We start from the raw sequence: 20,546 nt of genomic DNA, 5'->3' as shown, positions 1-20,546 counted from the left end.
TAGCCCGAAGCACACGCTTCCTGAGCTTCTAAGGCACCGGCTGCATTCCAGTCCTGGTGCCATAAAAATACAGGAAGGAAAGGAAACGTGTTCACAGGTTGGTTAGAGATTTTAAACCGACAATCAACTCTCTCTTGTCCACAAGAAACCAGAATCTGCCCCTGGCTTTCGGTCTCTCAGGCCTATAGCTCAACAGAGTGCCCTTTCAAAACTGGGGTAGATTCTCTTTGCTAATGGCTTTTTCCATGAACCTCAGCCAGCAAGCATATTCTTTGAGGATTACAGTTTGACCGGCACACTCAGGAAGCTGTAAAGAGAAGCATCATTTTGTCTTTAAGCTGTTTTAAGGCCACTGAGGCTTGGAGCCTTCCAGAGATTAATTGGAGAATGGCGTCTGAAAGCATACCATAAGTTGGCAACGACCATTCTTTTGACGTGCTGTCAGGAGAGGGAACGAGAGGCAGAAGGCCTGAGTCCTAGCCTGGTGAACCAGCTTTGTGACTTTGGGTGAGTCACTTTACTACCCCGGGCCCCTGGTTTCCTCCTTTACAGACCAAAGGCGTTGGCTTACCAGGATTTTAAAGTTTCTTCCACTGTAAAAATTCTAGTTCTTGAGCTTGCATTCAAAGAAATGACTGGCTCTGTTACTCATTCAGATAGTTTCGGGATCACTGTACAATCACTGTGGGGGCTAGGGGTTGGGGCCCCCAGAAAACAGAACGGAAAGTGCTTTGAGGTGCAAGGTGAGCTGTGGTGGCTGGGACTCCTGCTTCATAACGATTCACATCTGGTTGTCAGGCTCGCCATGGAAGGTTCTCAATCTTGGCTCTTGAGAAAAATTCTGGTGTCCGGACCACACCTCAGACCGATGAATTCAGCCTGTCTGCAGGTGGGGCCTGGGAATCTGCATTTTAAAGCTCTCCTGGCAATTGCACCATTTAGCCAGGATGGAGAATGAAGCCCTGGATCTTACGTAAAGCTATGGTTCAGGGGCAACTGGCATGTGTTCTGGGGTGGGGTGGGGTGGGGTGGGGTGGGGGCGGGGAGTGACAGTGGCTGCTTAAAAATAAATAAAGAGTGCGGGCGCTCAGACAGAGAAGTTCTAGATTCTAAAAGCACGTTGGTTTGGCGATCGCAGCTGCCCCCTGCCCTGAGGTTTAGAGCTCCAGGTCTCTCCTATCTCTGGGTCAGTGGTTTCTCCCCATCTCTCAAGCAGCGGAACCATCTGTAGTTGGTTATTTCTGCTCAGGAAACTCCTAGTACTAAGTGGGGGGTGGAGCCGGGTAGGTGTGGAGCAGGAATGGACTAAACAGGCCATTACCCACACCCACACCTTTTTTTATTTTTATTTATTTTTTGAGAAACCGAGTCAGAAGCCTCAGTCAACGCTGGTGTACTGTCAGATCCTTCCAATGCCTTGGCGGACTGCAGGGGCCGTGGAAGCATCTATGCCCTTCCTGTGCTTTGGTGAACGTGGCCCTGCCCGTGGTTAAAAGCGTCTGCTGCTTCCTCAGCTGTAGCGTTTAAAACCTCCCCCTGTTTGTGCCCAGCTGGTGGTGGTTTCCTGCAGGGAATCCATCCCTACAGCTATGAAATCTGATGGGGCACAGTTGTCCGGGTTCTTTTTTAATGAAAAGGCCAGAATGGGGAAGGACAGCTGATTCGAATCTCTCTTTCAGGTGGTGGTTAAAGGAAGGCGAGGCTGAACGCTTCAGTTGGTGTAAAATAAGCTGCAGGAGAAAGGAGAACTTGTCAGTTCTGATCAACTCCAAAGAGTTTCACAGACCAAGGGGGCGGGGGGTGCTGTTCCGGGAGCTTTTACAATGACAAGGTTTGGGATGCAGGTGTAGACACACATGCCAGACGTAGGGTGGTGTTTTTGAGATGAGTGAGGAAGGCATCAGTCAACAAATATTTACGGAGCTGAGCAAGACATCCAGAGAAATGGGAAATACGGCCCCTGTCTCCAAAGAGCATACACTCTCACTGGGGGCTTGATACATAAGCATGGGGTGTGGTAGTGAAGGCCTTCTCTGCTGTGGGCACATGGTGAGTACCTGGGGGTGCCCAGGGAGAGGCAATGGAGGGTGGGGTGGGACGGATGCATCAAAGAATGTGGGTCTGAGCTAGTGAAAGGGAGATACCCCACTATTGGGCGATGTCCTCCTTCCAACATGGTGTCGATGGTTTGCAGGGGGTGGGGGGCAGCCTTGGTGGGCACCCCATTGCTAGCAGGAATGACTCTATGTTCTTGCCCTCATCGACATTGCTTTCAGGAGTACGTTTTCCCTTAGTTTCCACGTACCCACCTGAATTTTTGGCATAGTTTCAGTTGGAAGGTCTTTTCTGCTGGGCCCAGAAATAACCGTGTAATAGGATTGTTCTTGGTTCCAGCAGCCCCCTGGCACCCTCTCAGTGGTGGCTGCATTTCGGGTGTGGATGGGAATGATTATTTGTGCATCAGGAAACTCAAGTTTGTCCTGGGAGCGAATTGTGTGATTGTCAGTAAACGCAGGACTGGCTTTGTTAAGCCCTGGCCGTGGCCAAGGCTGTTATTTCTCTGTGGGTAATTATTCCAGGCTTTCACGGTCACGAGCTGAGTGTAATCGGGGGCAGATAAGAAAGTTATATATAGAGCAAAGTACATATTTCTTAAGGTGGGTGGCGGAGGCATTATATATGTGTGTGTTTGTGTGTGTGTGTGTGTGTGTGTTTAAAAAAAGACCTATATTTTCTGGGCAGCAGAATTTAAGTTTCCAGTAAACATCTCCCTCCCTCGTTACTTCACCTTTTAATTTTGTGTTTATGGTCTCTGTGCTTTGAAATTGTTTGGCCGTGAGGGCAGCCTGAAACAGGCAGAACGGGCCAGGCCCTTTGGAAGCCATGGTTTAGGTCAGAGTTCTTAGAGTCACTCTTACCAGCTGACTGGCAGCTCAGATGTGATTACTCGAGCTCATCTGGAATAAAAATAGAAACCTTGAGCCTGGGAGGGGGTGGGGATATACATTTATGCATTTATTCCCCCATTACCACCTTTATTGCAGGAAGAATCCTCTGTGTGTACTTCTGGGCTGGGGTTGGTTGTTTTTTGTTCTTTGTTTTTTGTTTTTTTTCCCTCTGTTCCCCCATTTGCCCATGGGGATGCCTCTGCTCTGGAAATGAGAAGCTTGCAGAGCCCCAAGCCTGGAACTAACCCTTGGCTGGACACACACGAGGTTCAGCGGCTGCGGAGTGGAAACCGCCTCTCCCGGGAGATTCGGTGGGGCGCAGCGTTGTTGTCGGCTGAGGAAGCACGGGGAAGAGAGGAAGGGGGGCAGGAGAAGCAGAGGAGAAACCTCCCCCCCCCCCCCCCCCCCAAAACAGCAGAGCTGGCCACGGCTGTGTGGTAGCAGAAGCGGCCGAGGAGACATGGTGGTATTTTGCTGCCTTTTCATACCACTTTCTGTTCGGTGCTGCTGGGAAGACCATTTCAAAAGTTCTCCCCCCCCACCCCCACCCCAACGGAGGGAGCAGCTTCTGTGACATTCTGCACCTGTGAGCAGGTGGCGTGGCCAGGGCTGACCTCAGGCCTTTGTCAGCGCCACCTTGCTCTGGATGAAGAGAGCCCAGGGAACCGAGAAGGGAGGGCCCTTCCCTGGGGACCCTCAGCACCTGACCTGCACAGTTCCCAGGAGACCCCAAATAAAGCATTTGAATTAAAGCGAGCAGTGCTGGGTGTGAGTGCACCCAACAATTTTCTTGTGCAAGGTGGGCTTTTTTTTTTTTTTTTTTTTTCTTGGCTGTGGGGGAGGTGGCTGCTTTTGCCTGTAGTTTTTTTTTTTTTTTTTAATGTTTTATTTTTGACAGAGTGCAAGTGGGGGAGGGGCCAAGAGAGAGGGAGACCAGAATCTGAAGTAGGCTCCAGTCTCTGAGCTGCCAGCACAGACCCTGATGTGGGGCTCCAGCTCATGAACCTTGAGATCGTGAGCTGAAGTCAGACGCTTAGCTGGCCAAGCCACCCAGGTGCCCCCTGGGTTGTAGTTGTGAAGAAGCCAGGCCACTAGAAGATCCCGGAGGGATGAGAGCTGCCCCAACAATCTGACCTTGCCCCCTCCCCTCCTCTCCGCTCTCTTCTGGATGATCATTGCTTGCTGGGTTGCCCCCCCCCCCCCAATAAATAATCCTTTTGCCATTTTCTTTTCCCTCGGAGCTTCTTGGTGGTTTTGAATAGCAGGAAAACTAGCCAAGTTTTCTTCTGCCTGTGACATTCCTCATTGTCAACCTTATGGTGGGCTGACAGCATACTTTTATAGCTTGCCGGGCAACTTCCCATTGTTCCTTCTGGAAGCAGCCTGGGGTGGAGACAGGGCAGGTGGCCTTATCCCTATTTTGTAGGTGACCAGGGACAATTTCTTGGTTAGTGGACGAGCAGGGACTGAGGCTATTCCTCTCATCTTTGGCAGAGTAGCTCTTTGCACTCTGTCGCCTCAACGATAAAGGCACATGTATGTGTTCTCAGTAGATCCCGCACAAGATAATGGATTCTTTTCCAGCTGCTGCCCCTAGGAAGGGGAAACCACCACCACGACCTGTCCTATGTACACTACGTTACAGTGTGCGAGGCATGGTCACGCACATGATTTCATTTCACCTCCGTGACAGTCCTAGAAAGTCAATGCTGGTGTAGATGAGCAAATGGAGACCCGGAGGTGCTAAGTGACTCGGCCCGGGGCACCAGCCAGCAAGTGGCCTGGTGTGGTAAGTGGTTGGCACCGGCTGAATGCCATGGAGGGGGAAGCGAGAGTCGAGTGGGTGGTATGTAACTAGAGATTGGAGGCCCTGGGTTTTGCTTTTCATGCCTCAGAAGCCGTGCAGGGTTCTGGTTCCTGAGAGTTCTCTGAGAGGGCCTGCCCACATATGCCCTGCCCTGCGTGGGAGCCTAGACCCGAGTGTGAGGAAGAGGCACACCCAGGTCAAGTGAAGGGCCCCTGAAGGAGTGGTGACAGGCTGCGTGGACGCAGGTGGAATCGGGGTTCACCCTGCCCAGGGCAGGGCATTCCTGTTCCAGGAGGTGAACTTTGACAAGGCATGTCCAGGAATATGGCAGTTTGAATCATGGCGCCTCTCCTGGGGTGGCAGGAAGATCACGGGCTCTGGAGTCTGACAGATGGGTTGAAAATCCCAACTCTTCTACTTCGTAGCTGTGGGTTTTTAGGACAGTCACTTCAACACCTTGAACCTCAACTTGGGGATACTCTATATGTCCTTCAGAAGCTTGCGTACCTGGGGCATCTGGGTGGGTCAGTCGGTTAAGTGTCTGACTCTTGATTTCAGGTCCTGATCTTCCGGTTCATGAGATGGAGCCCCACATCGGGCTTTGTGCTGACAGCATAGGGCCTGTTTGGGATATTCATTCTCATTCTCTCTTCTCTCTCTCTCTCTCTCTCTCTCTCTCTCTCTCTCTCTCTCTCTCTCTCTCTCTCTCTCTTTCTCTCTCTCTCTCAATAAACAAATATTTAAAAAAAAAAACCCAAAAACTTCATCTCTGCCATACTATGGGTCATATGGCAGTTATTCCCCTGGTCAGAAGTGACTTGACAGGTCCTCATTGACAGATGGGGAAACTGAGGCCCTGAATGGTGTGATGACTGGCCCAGGATCAGAGTCCATTAGTGACAAAGCCACAGCTAGGACCAGATTTCGTGATCCTAGACCCGGGTGTTTTGTTTGTTTGCTCCCTTGTGTTTTGCATGAATCTGGGGGGTAGTTTTCCTTAATAGTTTACACCCTGGCGAGTAGCCATCTCCCTGAGTAAGTTAGTTGTCTTCTGAGGTACAGTCTGTTAACACCCGTGAAAGAACGTGCGAGGCCTCTGAGGTCACCTTCTTGGGGGAGAGGAGCATGGGTGAGAGATGGGGGCACTTTCTTATACTTGTCTGATGTGAACCATTGTCCACCGAATCCCAGTTTTCCACGTGTGCAGGATGGGAAGCACGGTTGAGACTCTGAGATGCTCCGCTCAGGGCTTTGGAGTAGACTTAGGTTTCTTTAAAGCCCTCGATGCTCCTCTCTACTGCATTCCCCACCCCAGTTCTCTAGGGCTTTAAATCCTCTTTGGCTTGGGGTTGGAAGTAGCTCTTTATACTGGTAAGCCTCTGGTCCATTTTGTGCAGTGTTGTTAGGCTAAAATATTATAAACAGACCAAGAAACTGTGCTTCATCCAAGGCCAAGACCCTGTTTCCCCACTTGAGCGTTTGAGTTTCTGCTGCAGTGTTCAGTCTTGGGCTCAGTGAGGGAGACTGTTTGTTCCAGTGCAGGAATCCAGCATGGTTTCTTGTATTGTTGTCATCTGGTTTCATGGGGTCTGTTGCTTTTGATTTTCCTCTCCCTCTTGGGAGCAAAACAACCCCAACGTGGTGTAAAAATCAGATTCCCCATCACCTCCCAAGTACCCCAGGTGCACACACACATTGCTGCCATGCTTCTAGGTGGATGTGGCTGAGGAGCATCCCCTTACTGTTTTGAACCTCCTCCTTTATTAGTCCTGTTCCCCTATTGGTCTCCGTAGGGGCCCCCGTCTCCTCTGAAGGGATTTCCCAGTGGGTTCCAGGCCAGAGCCTGACCTGGGATGGGAGCTGCCCCCACGGTGACAAGGACTGAATGTGTTTTGAGGTGTTACCCAGGGACCTGTCTTGGCACAGAGGCTGGTGATCAGTGTCGTGGTGCTACGGTATGTGACCTCTTCAACCAGCGAGTCAATTATTTACCTCCAGATAAACACCAGCACTTTCAGGGAGGAACTGCTGGTTTCATCGTGGCTGTGGCTGTGGTTTCTCCAAATTAAGGTTTTGTTTTTTTTTTTTTAATTTTTTTTTTCTTATTGTTTTTTATTTATTTTTGAGACAGAGAGAGACAGAGCATGAGCAGAGAAGGGGCAGAGAGAGAGGGAGACAGAATCGGAAGCAGGCTCCAGGCTCTGAGCCATCAGCACAGAGCCCGATGCGGGGCTCGAACTCACAGACTGTGAGATCATGACCTGAGCTGAAGTTGGACGCTCAACCGACTGAGCCATCCAGGCGCCCCTAAATTAAGGTGTTTTTATACATGAAAGTACAGGGATCGGTTTCCTTAGATTTGTTTGTCATGGATGCATAGCTCCCCACTTTTTCCTCCTTAAGACTCACCTGGTTTTCTCTTAAATTATATGCTTGGTACCAGCTTTATATATTAATAATAAATGACCAACACTCTGCTAATATTTTGGGGGGGAAAACCCTTTCATATTCTTCATTTTTTCATATTTTCTAGCCATTTGTAGAAGTGTTTGTAGGTGGCTGTCATCAGAATGTATCAGTCTGTCAAACCAGGAAAGCAGAATTCCATCCAGTATTTACCACAGGGAATTTAATATGGGGCCTTGGTTACATAGGCGAGAAAGGAGCCGAGAAGCCAAACATGGGAAGGGGAGATGACCCAGAGCCTAGTGGCAGGAAGCCACTGCCACCTGTAGGCTGGAGGGACAAAGGGAGAAGGTAGTGTTCTCAAAGCCCAGGGTCAGGGTCACTGGTGGCTTACCTAGAGCAGATGTAGCCGCCTCTGGAAGTGCCTGCCCCAGATGGGGGAAGAGGGGAGAAATGTCCTGGCCTCTCCCCTCCTCCCGTCCTCCAGTCTCCCGAGTTCCTGCTGTTGTCCAGACCCTAACCAGTGCCCCTGATGTGGGGCCTGGAACTTCAGGGGTCAGCCCTGGAGGATACCGAGCAGAATACCAGAGGATGAGAAATGGATCAAAGGGCGGACAGGATCCAGACCAGCCCTGGGTACAAGCCGCCTCTTCTAATTTAATACGGTCAGAAGCCTTTTCCCATGTTTTCACATGGTTTTCATGATTATGCATGTTAACTCAAGTGGATGTACCATTGTTAGCCTACCCATTCCCCGGCTGTTGAGTTAATGTTTAAAATCATGATAGATCAGCAGTTCTCAAACTGTGGGCCCCGACCAGTATCCGCATCACCAGGCAGCTTGCTAGAAATCTTGCGATCTCGGGCCCCACCCCAGACCTCCTGAATCAGAAACTCTGTGGGTGGGCCCAGAAATCTGTGCTTTAAAAGCCCTCAGGGGGATGCTGATGCCCATTATTAGCTTGAGAACCACTGTCACAGGTGGTACCACACCTCGTTGAAAGTGGGGACAGGGTGCTGAGGGTGCTGGTGGTCGGATCTCTTTATCCAGAGCAATGTGGTGTAGCAGAAAAGGCACAAGACTCCAAAGCTGTGTACTTCTGGGGTCAAGCCTCACCCTTGCCCTTAACCTCCTTGTGGCTCTTTCCTCTTTTGTTCAACAGCTAAAAATATCAAACCATAGTAGTGGTGTGAGAATTAAATGAAATAACGGGCATGATGTTCCCTATAGGTTGGGTCTTCTGGAGCTTTGCAGGAGGAAGTGTGGCAATAGCCTCCAGCTTCTGCACCATAGAAAATTGGCCCTGGTACCAGTACTTGAGGTGTGTGGTCTGAAAGTCCGTGATAAGCCCTTAGGAAGCTGATGAGCAAGCTTTAAGTCCATAGGCATCTTAGACTGAGACTTGCATGTTTGGAGTCAAGCTTCCCTCCCCCACCCCATTTTTATGTGTTCTAACCTGACCCTGTGCTTACCACTTCTTGTCACTCTTGTCTAGCCACTGGGTGGATTGGGAAGACCACAGACCAGGACTCCTGGCTTTCTGTGCTGGCTGTGTGTTCCTGGGCAGATCACTTAACCTTTCTTATCTGTAAAACCTCTACCTTGCCTCTCTGGATGACCATGGTGTAGACCAGGTGGGCCAACGGACATGAAGTCCGCCTTGAACCTTAGCGGGCCCTATGCATGGAGAGCCTCCAGGGTCTCCTCCCCTTCTAGTCCTGATGCCGGAAGTGCTAAATCTGAGTTTGTCAGTGAGAGCGGGCATCTGGGCACCCCATCGCCCTGTAGTGACCTGTAGGCAGGCATGAGACCCGGGGTCTTCCTCATATCTTTCTCTTGTACTCCTCCCCTAACCCTACCAAGTAGGGAGTCTCATGAGAAGTAACCAAACTCAGATAGCTTAAGCAGAAGGATGTGAGTGGACCCGTGAGGGGTCAGACAGAGGCCCACTCTGCCTCAAAGCCATCCATGGAATTGCTACTGCTAAGAAGGGAAAGAGGAACAGGGTGAGAGCTCCTGCTGATGTATGGTGATCCATTGGGTCCACAAGTACTGTGTGTGTGTGGGTGGAATAGACAAGCCAGTTGGAGCTGGTTGGGAGGCTGGTTACCTGGAAGAAGCTAAGGCAGCCAGACCTGTCCAGCTTCCTGCCTCTGGTAGCACCCAAGAGAAGCCTCTTGGACCTGCAGGGGGACCAGCCACGATCCCACAGGCGGGTTTTGGTGCCTTCCTCATTTTTTTTTTTTTAATTTTTTTTTTTTTTAACATTTTATTTATTTTTGAGACAGGGAGAGACAGAGCATGAACGGGGGAGGGGCAGAGAGAGAGAGGGAGACACAGACTGAAACAGGCTCCAGGCTCTGAGCTGTCAGCACAGAGCCCGACGCGGGGCTCGAACTCACGGACTGTGAGATCATGACCTCAGCCGAAGTCGGCCGCTTAACCGACTGAGCCACCCAGGCGCCCCAGTGCCTTCCTCATTTAATGGCGAAGGAAGCTAAGGCTCAGAGGCCTCAAATGATTTACCTGAGGTTTAAAAAGGCAAGAAATTTGAGCCCAGATCATGTGGTTTCCCGTCCAGGGCTCTTTGCGTGACACCAGTGTGCTTCCAAGAGCTGGGCGTGGCCAGCACGTTTCCAAACCCTTTCCTACTCATTCTGTGGGAGGCCCTCCAGGCGGGCAGGAGGACAGAGTGGCTGGCGTGGGGGTGGGGGGTGGTCCTCGCTATGAAGGGCCCAGCAAAGTCAGCCTGAGCCCTGGGCAGGTCAGAAGATGTGCCACCCTCCAGGCAACAAATGTTCACCTACGGTGTGGACTGCAAAACTGGAAGTGACCTCGAGATGGGAAGTGAAGCCCCTGGGAGGAGAGCCTAGGTTGCTCCCATTCAGCCTGCATTTGCGGGGTGAGCAGGTGCCATCATCCCACTCGGCGGCTACCCCTCCCCCCTCCCAGGGCAGGACAGAGGGCATTTACCTGGCTGCCCTCTAAGGTAGACTCAGCACAAAACAATCTTACTGTTCAAGCCCTGCTCAAAATTGCTACCCTGCGGAGAAGGCTGCGGCAGGGCAGGGTGGGGCGTGATAACATGGAACTCTGGGCCTGCTGGGGCAGGTCTTAATGACTGTAAATAACTGTGGTGGAGGCCGGACCTGAGCTTTTTAACTCAATAAGTATACGTTATTTCTAATGTAGCCAGGGACGTTCTGAGAATCATAATTACCTGAGATCTGCTTTACAGGCACTTAGGGAAGGCACATGGGGCCTGTGCTAACGTAGGTAAGGATGTGGCCACCTACGCCGAACAGGTGTCTCGAAGAAGCCTTTGTGTTAATTCTTTATTTAAACCCTTGGCAGGCGGCTGCTGACTTGATATACCAGAGCTTGTTGGAATCAGAGTTGTTTTCTTTTTTCTTTCCTTTCCTGGACTTAAATGCACTTGAGTTTTAAGCCACTTCTGCGAACCTCTGGGTAGCTGACAGGGCTGCGTTGGGGGCGGGGGGTTGGGGGACGGTGTTTCAAAAACTCTTCTGTGTGTCCCTTCGACTCTCACAGCATACTTCACTCGTGATGCTTCTGGTTCCCGTGTGTGCCCGCACACGCAATTTCCCCACACTGAGCAATCCTCAGATTCGTTGGGAACCGGCTGAATGTCTTCCCTGCAGTTTAATTCTATCCAGACACTGTCTACCTGGGGGATAGCATCAGGTGCTGCCGGTGAACAGCTCAGTCCCAAAAGAGTGCCCCCACCCCCACCCCGCCATTCAGATGCCCGTCTGAGTCCTGTTACAATCTATGGGCTATTGATCAGGGGTTCAATTAATTTGCCAGAGTGACTCAGAAAACTCAGGAAAACATCTTACTGGTTTATAAAAGGATACAAGTCAGGAACAGCCAGATGGAAGAGATGCCCAGGGCAAGATATGTGGGAGGGGGCTCTGAGCCTGCGTGTTTTGTCAGTGCTCGCTGAACCCCATCCGTTCGGGATGTTGTGTTGACGTCGTTATTTAGGCACGATGGATTAAGTCATTGGCCATCAGTGATTGAACTCCATCTTCAGCCCTTCTCCTGTTCCCAGAGGTGGGGGTGGAGGTGGGGAGCTGTGGCTGAAAGTTCCAACCTTCTAATCACATGGTTGGTTTCCCTGGTACCCAGGTGTCCCTCCTTAGGAACTTAAGTCCCCTCACTTACAGAAACCCAGTTGTGGTTGAAAGGGGCTCATTATGAGTAACAAAAGATACTCCTGTCACCTTCACTGCTCTGGAACTGTTTCAGAAATTATAACAAAAGATGCCCTTATGGCTCTCCTCTAGGAAATTATAAGGATTTCAGGAGCTCTGTGCCAGGAATGGTGGACAAAGACCAAATATATGTTATAAATCACAATATCACAAGGAACCTCAGTGGGGTGGTGACAGGTCCAGAAAGGTCAGCCTGAGCCGAGTGGATGACAGGTCTTAGGCAAGTCCCCTCTCTTCTTTGAGTTTCAGTTTTTCCAGCAGTAAAAGGGTGATAATGATACCTGTCTCTCAGGGTTGTTAGGAGCTTGAGTTAATGCAGGTACAAAGCTTAGCTCAGCATTTGTCACCTTGCTAAGAGCTGGTAAATGGTCTCTTCTTTCCTTCCTTTGGTGTTGACCGGATAAAAACGTGGCTGGTTGTTCACCCAATGTGCTATGCCATGTTGACAAAGGAGCTGCCACACAGCGTGGCAGCCCCAGAAAGGTGAAAAGCTGCCCGTGAAGTTTCTCAGCTCATCGCGTACTGAGGTAGATGAACATTTTAACCCAGGCCACTTTTATCTTTCATCATTGAAGCCCGGAACCAACACAGGGCCTCTGGATGTGGGGACTTGAGCTAATTTGGCTTTAGACCAAGCAGCCCGCCAAGAGCTGCGGGAGTGTCTTGAGCCTGTCCTTGACACAGGTGTGGCTGGCATCAGGGCCAGCTTCATGGGCACACTGAGTGTGCAGTCACACACAGTCCCACGCTCAGGAGGGCCCTGTGCTTGGTTCAGTATCTGTTGTCAGCATCTTAAATTCTTGTTTTTCTCTGAGCTAGGGTCTTGTAAGTGAAGTCCAATGAGATGGTGGAGCATGAGCTTGAGTAGAAGAGCGATGCATGCACGTTGTTTCTTTTCTCTTTTTTTCTTTTCAAGATTATTTTTTGAGAGCAAGCACAAGCAGGGGAGGGGCAGAGAGAAAGAGAATCCCAAGCAGGCTCTACACTGTCAGCACAGAGCCTGATGTGATGCTTGAACCCACGAACTGTGAGACGATGACCTGAGCCAAAACCGAGTTGGACGCTTAACCAACTGAGCCACCCAGTCGCCCCATTGTTGCTTTCTGCCCTGACAGGCCCGATGTTTTCCCTTTGAACCAGAACTTGTTTAGATACAGAGAGAAGGCCATGTCATCCTAAGAAACATCAACGACCAAGAAATCCTATCTTCCACCTTCTTACTTGTGTTACTTCCCCATATCAGCCAACCACTCACACTGAAAATGATGACATAGAAAGAAAAAGAAAGCTAAGGCCACCAGCCCACAGTGGCCATTCCTTTCAGCCCTTCCTTACTCATCGGTAAGCGGAAGGTAGAGTGTTGGTAGGATGTGTACATATCAAGAAGTAAAAACAGTTGAGTTAGTTTTATGCAGTGTTGCCATTGTTCTGGTAAAGTCACAGTGTATCTGTGTGTCCAAGCCATGAAATACAGATTGTGTAAGTTCAGTGATTTCACACCTTAGTTAAAATGCTCTTTCTTATGTTTGTATTTAAAACTGCATTGCATAGCATAAACATGAGTGGTAAAACTCATGCTAATAATTTAAACTTTAACTTTTTTTTAGAAGGATATTAAATAGCAAATTTGAAAAATGCCCTAACAAGCATTTGTTAGGGCAGAGGTTCTGGAAGGAAAAGAAAAAGTTTTCCGTTTTGATACCATTATTGGTATCTTTTCCTTGCTTTTTGTCCAAGGGGCTCCACATTTTTATTTTGCCCTGGGCCCCACATATTCTGTAACCCACTCTGGCTGGCATCCTGGGGCTGGTGGTCTCAAGCTCGTCTTGCACACGCAGGCCCTTTGCTAGATCTTTGGTCTTATCATACTATCTTCTGGGTCACAGAGCCAAGAAACAACATACAGACAAGTGAGCATTGACACTTGCTCTGAAGATTCTAGGCTGTTCAGGTTTTGGTGGGTCTGTTGATAGGGACCACAGTTGAGGAATTTCAGAGGCTACATGCACAGTCCTGTTGGTGGTACTTTGGGGCCTACTGGGCATTCACTCTTGGGAAATTTTGAGCTGCTAGGTGTTAGAGGCATGAACAAGAAGTGGGCTGAGAGAGGCTTCTGGTAGAATCCAGCTCTGGCTTGGTCTCCTTGGGCAGGTCATGTCTTCCTGGATCTGTTTCTTCACCAGGTGATTCTCCGTTGTATTGTAGTTGTAAGAGTGTGAGCCTCTTGGAGGCTGGATTCTTGGGTCAAATCTTGTCTTCACTTCTTTAGTAGTTATTGGATCTTGGGCAGGCTGTTCAAGCCTTGGTTTCCCCATCTATAAAATGGGCATAATGGTAACCACCTCCTAGGGTATTAGAAGAGTGCAGGGGAGGGAGTTAACATTGTGTCTGGCACATAATGTCAAATAAATGGTTGCAATGGTCATGATGGTGAAGGAGGAAGAAACCATCCCTAGAAGTGCTAGTATCAAAGTAGTAGTTTCCGGGGACCCCAGCATTTGAGGTCTAACTTAAAGATTCTATGAGTACAGATGCTTATGGAAACTTTGCCTCAGACTTCTAGGCAGCTCTTCCAACTGTGTGATTTAGAAGTTACTGGCATGAGGGGAGAATTAGAGTGTTTGGAGTTTGATCTGGGTCCTCCCCTTTCCCCCTTAATCATGAGACAAGTGACAACAGTCCCTTCTCCACCAGGCCTTGTTATACTCATCTGTAAAATGGACTGCCTGCCCTACAGCATGAGGCCCAGTGGAGGGCACACAGGCAGAGGGCTTTCATAAGCTTAAATTCAAGATGCCGTGTTAGGAAGAGCTCTATGGGGAATCCTCTGTTGATTTAAATCGTGCGCGCTCTGGCCAGAAGCAACGGAGAAGCCGTTGCTTTGCTTGGGCCTCAGTTCTTCATCTGCGAGATGAGAGGAACAGACTTGGATGTAGCATGAACTGCCCCCACGAGCAGGTTCTAAAAGAAGGAAAAGGGGACAGGGAGGGAAAGAGAGAAAGAAAAGCCGCGGAATTTGGAATTGTCCCCTGACTGAGACCACAATCGCGGGTTTCAGGGACTCAGGAAGGGGCACAACCCAGCCTTGTGGCTGACAGATGTCAGATGTTGGGAAGAGAAAGGCCTGTCTTACTGTAGCGGGGGTTTCTTACCACCCCTTGCCTCCCGAGCCCCGGTAGCTAGTTACTCCCTGGCTAACAGCTTGGCAGCACAGAGGCAAACCACAGAGTACATTTGAGGCCCAGATCTGCTCATTTCGAGGGTGGGGCCGCGTTTTTCTCCTGCCACAGCGAGCTAATTAAAGAAAACAAGCTTTGGGAGCTGGGAGAGAGCTGGCCACAGAGCACTTGGGGAGCGATTGCTTTGGTTGCGGAGGCCTCCGCGGTCCCCGGAAGGCAGGTGAAAGTGGGCATCCGGGTCCCACACACCCCAGTGGGGCTCTGGGGACCTATGGGGCTCAGCGGGGAGGCCCGGATGGAGACTAGGGGGCGGGGCCGTGGAGGCTCTCAGCAGGAGGGGAGATGATCTCGGTGTGGGAGGAGACCCGGATGGAGACTGGGGTGGGGGCGGGGCCGTGGAGGCTCACCCGGTGGGGAGAGCATCTTGGTGTGTGAGGGGACCAGTGGGGAGGTTCGCGCTACCCGTAAAGACGGGTCGGTGGGTCGAAACGCTTCGCAAATGCGGACACGGTAGTCCTGGGTAATGATATGGCACATCTCCGCGGCACCGTGGATTCTCGCGCCGGCCTTCGGGAAAGCAGGCGCGCCTTCCGTGTTTTCCCGGAGAACAGACGGACCCTCACAGGTGGCTTTTGGTGTCCCAGGGCTCGGGGCTGGAACGTGAACTGCGGACCCCGGCCTTTCTGTCCCCGGGGCCCAACGGGCCCCTCACGTGGAGGGGGAAGCAAACATCCGTTGCCGAACGTTGAGTGTGTCCCCTGAATGAGGTCTTGGGCGTGATGGGAAACCCATCACGTGACGGGGCAGGGGTGGCCATTTGGAGCAAAGAAGAATTAACGCTACCTCCCCGACACTTTGCTAGCTTGGTCGACTTCCCGTGGCAAGACTGCACCAAAGAGGAGGCCCGCTGGTGTTGCTCGCTTCCGGTTGTCCCTGCTTCCTCCTCGCGTGCTCAGAAGGGGTTCCCGCAGGCGGGAGAACCGGGGAAGGATCCGGCGCGTGTGCCGAATGTTGGGATTCACCTACTCCGAGAAGTTGGGACCTGGGGGTGGCCTCGGGGGGGTCGGGGGTGGGGGGCGCACCCAGGCCGGTGAGTCCCGAGCCAGAGGAGGTGACGCGCTACCGGTGAGGCGTGCTAGAGGAGTTTTTGTTGGGGTGGTGAAGACGAGGATGACGAAGCTAACGCTCGCTGAGCGCTCCCTGTGTTCCCACGACGTCCCGTACATTATCTCATTTAATGATTGCTCCCAATTAGTACCGAAGTCGGTGAAGGATTTGGGTAGTTCAGAGGCCTATTCCTCTATACAATGAGATATTTTTTTCAGCTGAGAAAGGAAGCACGTGCCACGACGCAGGTGATGAAACCTTGAGAACATGACCCGGAGTGGAAGTGGAAGAAGCCAGGCCCGCAAGGCAGGCTGCCTGCCGTAGGGTTCCATTTAGGTGAAATATCCGGAGTCGGCACACCCCGTAGAGCTAGAAGGCTGATGAATGGCTGCCAGAGGTCGAGGAGGGGAAATGGGGAGTGACTGTGTCGTGGGTGCAGGGTTTCCTTTTCGGGGTGATGAAAATGTTCCGGAACTAGATAAACGTCATCGTTGCAGACACTGCACGAACTGAATGGCCGCTGAATTGGACGCCTTAAAATGGCATCTCTTTGTTAGGTGCGTTGAATCACGACATGCAGTGTTTAAAAGTGTGTTCCTCTCCTGGTGTCCCCTCTCACCAGCTTGGGTTCTCCTGTGCTTGTGTGTTGGGTGAGCGAGAAAGGGAAGGGGTCATTTGTGGACACGGGAGCCGAAGCCCGATTGGGGCTTTCTGATTCAGCCTCTACCTTTATGAGGAACCAGCGACCCAGAAAGGCCTAATGGCTTGCCCCAGGACACAGAGCAAGGTCCCGGGCTTAGGATTTGGATTCCCAGCCTTCTCACTTTCCATTAGGAAAACTGTAGTGGAAAAGTGGGTTTTTGTGGCCCCTTTACATCACGGGGTACGTTCGGGGCCACTGAGGTTCAGCTGTGTTCCACTTGGTGTTTTGTGCTTTCCTTGGATACTGGGGGAGCCTGTCCTATGCTGGGGGTGGGGGGACAGCACCTGGATTAGTTCAGCTGTCAGGAGGCCCCGGGCGCGGTTTCGTGGAAACCGCCAAAGACCTGGGCTGTGTCCCCATGTGTGTGTCTAGAACAATTCCAGTTGTGCTACTCAATTTTGACATTTGGCAAAAGGAACTAATTATGTGTAAACACACGCATTTGGTGTTCGATGGGAGACTCACCATGTGACACCGCTTCTTCTTTTTGACTGTGAACATCTGACACGACAGGAAATAAGAAACTTTCCAGTACCTAATTTGTGCGCACTCTGCTTTCAAACCCTCTTGGCCCCAGCACAGGGTAAATGAAACTGTAGCTTATAGTAATATTTATGTATGGAAGTCAGTGAGCTGTTGAAATGCTTGGATGTCAGAAAAGGTTTCACATGTAGCAAAGGGTGTCCCCCCTTCTGGTTATGTAGCGGATCGGCCTGCCTTACCTGTTAGGTCGGGCTCTGGCATATTGTCCTGGTTGGTGGCCACGTAGTGTCGATGATGATGGCACTGCCATTTAGGAGGCTGAACAGTAGCTGACTTAAACGTGTGTTTAATCCTGAGGAGGAAGCAAATAAGGTTTCAGAATCTTGGAAATTTAGTTTTCCTCATGGTAGGATCCATGGACAAACAATGACAAGAGCCGCATCTTAACTTTGGTGATGTGACCCTAGCAAAGTGGCCTATAGAATGTCCTGGGGGGCGCCTGAGTGGCTCAGTTGGTTAAGCATCTGACGTCGGCTCAGGTCATGATCTCACGGTTGGTGGGTTCGAGCCCCACGTCGAGCCCTGTGCTGACAGCTCAGAGCCTGGAGCCTGCTTTGGATTCTGTGTCTCCCTCTCTCTCTGCCCCTCCCCTGCTCATGCTTTGTCTCTCTCTGTCTCGAAAATAAATAAAAACGTTAAAAAATTTTTTTTAAAAAATGAAAAGAGAAAGAATATCCTGGCCTCTCCCACATCACGGAGTCGGGGTGAGCACCCAAGCGAGGTGATGGACATTAATGTGCTTTGTTAGCGGAGGCTCTTCCTGAGGTGACTGAAGAAACCAAAGGGCGGGAGGGGCCAAAAGAACTCCTTGAAGGACTGATGCCCACCGGTCTACGTCTGCAGTCATGGGGTGGCATTTGTCCCCCTTTCCAGGGGGCCTCTATCCTGGGCCGCCAGGCTCGAGTGCACGGGCATTTATTTGTGCCATCAAATGGGCTTGGGAGGCGCCCGCCCTGAGGTGGTGTGGGGAAGCCCGGCCCTGTCCTCCAGAAGTTCCCAGTGTAATTGCGTTTTTTCACGGGTCACCTGGAAGGCCACGCGTTGAGAGGGAGCGCAATTGACCCGATGAATCCTGCAGACCCCCAGGCCCACTGTGCCGTTCAGATTGGAGTCCTGGGGCAATGCCGTGAGAGAAAGAGAGAGAGAGAGCACCCGCTCAGAGAAAGGAGAGAGCCAGAGGAGTAGGATGAGTCAGACTTACCCACTGTTTTTTTCCCTTTTGAAATGCATTATGCTCACACATACAGCAGTCATGCACTTGCACAGAAACGTGTGAAAACCACTTAGAATGTGTGAAATGTGGCCCTTTTAAAAGGATGCCTCACACCCACATTGTCTTGAGCACAAAGGGATTTGTGAATGTTCAGCTGTTTTCCTGACCTGCAGAGATTTTGTGTTTGCCCAAGGTGCTACCTGAGGGCCAGCCCAGGCTGACCTGTGCGTGGGATACAGGCATGTGGGCTGTGGGCCATGGAACCAGGGCTCCGGCGAATTCTGTTAAACAGGTGGAACTCTGAGCTCCTTGGTCCTGGTTGGTCTGTAGCAGGCAGTGGTCTCGGATGGGGCTGGAAAGAACCCACCAACCACATTTCTGCAAGCAGGTTATGAGGTCCCCTTAGCCTGGTACTTAAAGTCCTCCAGAGCCGACCACTCTGGGTTTGCCTTCTCTGTGGGCCTCTATTCCTTCCAGATGAGACTCGTCACAGCGCCTCCCCAGGCTGCTGTATCCACACCCCACCACCTTGCTTTGGCTCGCCTGTATGTTTCTTGGGATGTATTCCTAGACTTCTCTGTACCCTTCTTTATTTAAAAAAAAAAAATTTTTTTTTAACTTTTATGTTTGAGAGAGCATGAGCAGGGAGGGACAGAGAAAGAGGGAGATACAGAATCTGAAGCAGGCTCTGGGCTCTGAGCTGTCAGCAGAGAGCCAGACGTGGGGCTTGAACCCACATACCATGAGATCACGACCTGAGCCGAAGTCAGACACTTAACTGACTGAGCCACCCTGGTGCCCCTGTACCTTTCTTTCTTTAAAGCCCAGAATGAGCCCCACCTCTTCTGTTGGATCTTCCTTGACTATTTATCCCAGCTCACTGTGACCACCTCCCTTTTCTCTAAATGGTTTACTGAATCACCTCCCGGGTCTGGCACATAGTACATGCTTCATAAATACTTTTGAATGTGTCAATCTGACCCTCTCCATGGTCAGTAACTTGACTGTGTGTCTGTCATTCATCTACCCAGATGGGAGTGCCAACTTTCCTGTACAGAAGCCGTGTCTTAGGCTCATTTTTTATAACCCCCCTCCCTCTTATAGAAGAGTAGTGGATAATATCCTCCAAGGCCTAGGTACTTGTCCCTGGTCCACATGGCTTCAAACAAGGGGCACCTTGGGACTCACTTTCTTTTTTTTTAATTTTTTTTTTTTTCCAACATTTTTTATTTATTTTTGGGACAGAGGGAGACAGAGCATGAACGGGGGAGGGGCAGAGAGAGAGGAAGACACAGAATCGGAAACAGGCTCCAGGCTCCGAGCCATCGGCCCAGAGCCTGACGCGGGGCTCGAACTCACGGACCGCGAGATCGTGACCTGGCTGAAGTCGGACGCTTAACCGACCGCGCCACCCAGGCGCCCCGGGGACTCACTTTCTATCCTACAAAATGAGGATAGTAAGATCTATCCAGCCTCTATCAAAGGCTACCACAATGATCAGGAGAGAGTTTTGGAAAACCACAAAGAGATATGCAGATACGAGTTATTCATGGTCTTCTGGGTAGGTTGTCAAGAACTGTGGCCTTGACATCAATGCTGGGTCCAGCAAGGGGCTTCAGGAGTAGCGGGGAGCTGGTGTATGCCACTGACCCAGAGTCCAGGACCCCTGATACACACTCACCGTCCTTGGGCCTCAGTTGCCTCCACTTGACTACCCTTCCCAGCTCTGACACCGGTGGTCATAGAGCTGTGGGGAAGACGGGGCGGTGGCATGGGCTCCCCTCTCCTGTGTAGCTGGCACTCAGCCAAAACCATCAGGAGAGTTCCCCCCCCCCCCAACCGCTCACGCTTCTGGGTTGGCTATTGCAGCTTTGATGTCCCCTTAAGTGATTGTGCCGGACCTCTTGTTTTTGTGCCTAGCTTATTGCTAGATCTCCATAAACGCTCGCTTGAACTAACGGGAGAGGCTGTTTGCACCATTTAAGGTGGCAGAATTTTTGTCACCCTTTCCAGAGGTGTTGACATTTAAGGGTGGTTGAGGTGATGGTACAGAAGGGGAGGCAGGAAATCTGGAAGAAGGAAAGGGGGCAGGAGCTGAGCAGCGGGTAACAGGCCCCTATTTTCAAAAGTTCCTGCCTCTGCTGGTTGGTGGTGGTGGTGGTGTTCAAAGGCAGGAAAATAGATAAGATCGGATTTCAGGATTTTCACCCTCCCCACCCCATCCCTGCTTTTGCCAGCTGAGAGCTTTTGCAGAGGAGGCAGGGCAGGGCCTGGGTATTTCTCAACTTTCATAAACCCTGTGTGGTACAGTGCCTGGTATTGCAGCATGCTCGATGAATGAATGAATGAATGACTCCCAGTTCTCAGGACAGTGTCCACATAAACATGAAGTCATGGGTTA

General features: G+C 50.9%; 1 protein-coding gene across 3 annotated transcripts in view; it reads left to right on the top strand.

The window, feature by feature from the left end:
• SMAD3 (SMAD family member 3) overlaps window positions 1–20,546 on the top strand; it is a 120,526-nt gene that overhangs the window by 16,942 nt on the left and 83,038 nt on the right. The window contains exon 1 of one of the 3 annotated variants that reach the window (XM_058740642.1): window positions 14,779–14,799. The exons of the other annotated variants lie outside the window; for them this stretch is intronic. The gene's annotated coding sequence lies outside the window, so the exon portion shown is untranslated. Of the gene's footprint in view, window positions 1–14,778; window positions 14,800–20,546 lie in introns of those variants that run through there. 3 annotated transcript variants of the gene reach the window in all.

The sequence above is a fragment of the Neofelis nebulosa genome, chromosome 7 (assembly GCF_028018385.1).
Source record: "Neofelis nebulosa isolate mNeoNeb1 chromosome 7, mNeoNeb1.pri, whole genome shotgun sequence".
Classification (NCBI taxonomy): domain Eukaryota; kingdom Metazoa; phylum Chordata; class Mammalia; order Carnivora; family Felidae; genus Neofelis; species Neofelis nebulosa.
Note: the sequence above shows the minus strand (reverse complement) of the source record. Positions and strands in the feature narration are given on the sequence as shown.